We start from the raw sequence: 4,281 nt of genomic DNA on the forward strand, positions 1-4,281 counted from the left end.
AGCAGTATTCAAAGCGGGACAGCACCAGCGATATAAGTGGTAACATTGCGGGTGGGATCCCAGGGTGTGAACGTTCTCATAATCCATCCCATCATTTTCCTGGCTGCCGCTATATTTGCTGGGTTATGCTCACTGAACATCAGGTCGTCAGACCTCATACTTCCCACATATTTTACATGCTGTTTTACTTTCGTCAGGAAGTCTGAATTGTCTTGTGCTACCCTGACGCCTGACAGCTGGGTGGACAGCGCTTCGGATTCGTAGGCCCTAGGTTCCGGGTTCGATTCCCGGTGGAGGCGGAGACAAATGGGCAAAATGTTTCTTTCACCCTGGTGCCCCGGTTACCTAGCAGTAAATAGGTACCTGGTAGTTAGACAGCTGCTATGGGCTGCTTCCTGGGGGGGGGGGGGTTGTAACAAAAAGGAGGCCTGGTCGAGGACCGGGCCGCGGGGACGCTAAGCCCCGGAAGCACCTCAAGGCAAGGTATGTTTGCAACAGGTGTCTCCAGATGAAGGTGGGTGCATCTTGCTCGGAAGCTGAGTGATAGGGTGAGGGGGATCTAGTCTGTAGGCGCAAATACCTCAGAGTGTTGAGCACATCAGCCTTGATATTTACTATTCTTTTTCCGGGGGAGTGACGTTTAGCTTTTCCCTGGGGTGAGTGGCACCTAGTTTTTTTTTCCCCGGGGGGGGGGGGGGGGGGGAGTTTCTTTCCCGGTGAGAGGTGGAGCGGAAGTGGTGTGACCCAAAACTTTCTGCTTTGGGTCCATTTCATTTGCAAAATTTATTTTCATTTTTGTTTAAATACCAATAATGCAATTTTTGGCCGTAGTGCATATGAGCGAAAAGCGACGTAATTTGTAAGAGGACGGGCTGCTCCATGGGTGTGTGCGTGTTGTGGTGGGGGGGGAGGTGTCACGTGGTTACCGAGCCGCGGGTGGTGTCAGGTGACAGTGTCAAGTGATTGGTTGGTCTCTTGTGTAACCGTCCACTACCACCACCAACACCACCATTAAAACAAACTAAAAATACCTGTGAGTGGAAAGACCTCCATAGAGCATGTAGAACGTCTGCCTTGTTCAACTTGTCACTTGTACCCAGACGCAGACTTATAATGTGTCTTAAGTGTGTCTCAAGACACACTTAAGGTGGTGTCCGTATCTCGTACTTCAGATTCTGCATCTCCGCCTCCTCAGCTGTGGTTTTCATCCCGAATTTCCCTCTGCCGCGAGTATCCATGACTTGGTGTTACGTATCGTCTCCCTCGTCCACCTGCCTTTCGTCCATAATGATCCAGGCTAAGACATCATTCTACCAGTGTATAGATGCACTGACTTCTTCTGTCGTTCTTTTCTCAGACACATTGTCACGATGCTGTTGTCTGACAGCTCTAACTTGTAGATGTGTCTTCTGTATGATGGTCTCCTTCAGCAGACAAGACTCGAACGTGAAAGGAAGTTAACAGGAACTTGAATTCCCTTTCCTTGATAATTTAGCATTGAGGCGGGAGTTGAAGATGATGTCTGACGAAATGACGAAAAATGTATCTTGGGTTGTCGATCTTCAGTAAGCTTAGGGTATAATATAAAATAATATACACATAGAAAATATTAGAGGGGTCAGGTCCCAAATTTACACAGTAAAATAGCAACGTACTGGAGTGAACGATTTGGAAGAAAATGCAGAATAGAATCAGTGAAGAGCAGGGGTGCCATAGACACAATCAGAGAACACTGTATAAACATCAGAGGTCCGCGGTTATTCAACATCCTCCCAGCGAGCATAAGAAATATTGCCAGAACAACCGTGGACATTTTCAAGAGAAAACAAGATACTTTTCCTCAATAAGTGCCGGACCAACCGGGGCTGTGGCGGGTATGTGGGCCTGCGGACCGCTCCAAGCAACATCCTGTTGAACCAAGCTCAAACCTGGCCTCGGGCCGGGCTTGGGAAGTAGAACAACTCACAGAACCCCATCAAGAAGGCATCAAGCAGGCAGGCGCAAATACCTCAGAATTTTGAGCACATCAGCGTTGATATTTACTATTCTTTTTCCGGGGAGTGGCGTTTAGGCCTTCTGCAGTTACCTTTGTTCTCATGTTTAACTTTTCCTCGGGATTAGTGGGGGCCTCCCTCCCCCCCTTATGAGTGTCTTTACCGGTGAGAGGTGAAGCGGAAGTGGTGTGACCTAAAACTTGCTGCTTTGGGTCCATTTCATTTGGAAAATTAATTTTAATTATTTGGAAAATTCCAATAGTTTTCCACTCTTTGTGTCATTGATGAAAGTTCCGTCTCCCTTGCCCCCCAAGGCCTCTTGGGTGGACTCTGGAACACTCTGGTTTGGTGGTGGTTGGTTTAAGGCCTGTCAACCACACACACCGGTTGTTAATGCAATAATTTACTGACCAATCAGCAAGCATACATTTGTCCAGGACATGTTTAAGGACAAAAGTAAACTGCGTGTGTGTATATACCAAGAAGCAGGAATATTCTACTTCTTGGTATACACGTCTTGGTGTATGTGTTCCTATATACACCGTGGTGAAGGCAATCTGGTTTTCCGATATCTTCCCCCCACCCCCCACCCTCATAAACTGCTTACGTAATGACCCGAGTCACCTGACTACAACAGGGCTGGGTAAATGACCTATGACTTGCGACCTAACGACCTGCCTAGAATGGCTTTAATTACCCATTGCTTAGCTAGATGATGGCTTTAAACTACCCATTCCTTAGCTAGACGATGGCTTTAAACTACCCATTCCTTAGCTAGATGATGACTTTAAACTACCCATTCTTTAGCTAGATGGTGGCTTTAAACTACCCATTCTTTAGCTAGATGATGGCTTTAAACTACCCATTGCTTAACTAGATGATGCCTGAACTATCACCATGTTGAATGACAACTTGATGACCCCACTCGATAATGGTGAGCTCATTGGGTGTTGAGCAGTTGCTAGCCCACAAGCCGTCCGGGAGATCCATCTCATTTTCCTGAAATGAATGTACATGTAGTAACTATTTGACCGCAAGTACAAACATGTAGTGGTGGACCACCAGAAAGTTGACTTCTATTATTGCATTTGGACAAACCGGAAACTTTCTTTTAACCGCGACATACATAGATACAAGACCTAACCTGGCAAACCTTGGCCTTTATACACGCTGACGTAGGACTAATATAATGCATATGTGGTATACTAGGTCTAGGAACATTTAAACATTTGGTTTTAGTTTTTCTTTCGGACTCTGTCAAATTAATAGTACAAAAAGTGGTGTACCGGTGGACCGGTAAACACCTACCTAATGGTGCTTTAGCTCAAATAGTTACTTTTCTATCATTTCGGGAGGACGGGTTGTGTTCATGTCTCCATCACGACTTTTCCAGCGTCTGAACTGAAATGCTTTCACTTGACTATAATTTACGGAGGCCGATGTTCATTAGTTCGTGAAGCGCCCAAGCTGAAGTGCTTTAAAACCCACGAATGTACCCCATTCTTGACGTTGGTATTAATAGGTAACCAATTGATTTAAAGTGTGAAGGTCGAGCTGGCGAGCAATGGTCGTCCATTTATAATTGTGACTCGTAGGGTGGGGTAAGGGGGAGGGGGGTGCTGGTCTGGGGCTTCCAGTAGAGATTTTGTGGCTGCTCAGGGACCGGGCCGCGGGGACGTTGAGCCTTGAAATCAACGCAAGATAATTGCTATATAAAGCACACAGTAACTACAGCGGCATATGCCATGCTGACCAGTGTCCACTAAGCATTCAGAAATTTCGACATAACTTTTAGGTCCCCCCCCCCATATACAACCTATGAGATACCAATTCTTGAGTATGCAGCTCCAGCATGGAACCCTCGCATGCAAAAGCTCAAGATAAAACTAGAAAAGTTCGATATACATTCATTAAGGTTTATTTCAGAGCAGGAGAGCCTGAAGTACGGGGAAAGACCGAATCAATTGAATATAGAGGTGGCAGCATATTGGGAGACATGGTAGCAACGTACAAGATTCCAAGAATTGACAAAAAGTAGATAAAAGAAGCATTGCTTAAAGTTAGGAGCAGCAGAATGAGGAGTATGGATTGAAATCCCACACACAGATGTCTATAACAACTTATTCAGTGTTAATGGCTTGCAGTGGCCAATGTAGAATTATTTCCTGGCCGTGCAATTATTTCCGACATCTTCAACTAGTTCCGGCGCCTTCAATTATCTCTGGCGCCTACAATTATCTCTGGCGCCTACAATTATCTCTGGCGCCTACAATTATCTCCTGTTCCT

Source organism: Procambarus clarkii, chromosome 50 (assembly GCF_040958095.1).
Source record: "Procambarus clarkii isolate CNS0578487 chromosome 50, FALCON_Pclarkii_2.0, whole genome shotgun sequence".
NCBI lineage: Eukaryota > Metazoa > Arthropoda > Malacostraca > Decapoda > Cambaridae > Procambarus > Procambarus clarkii.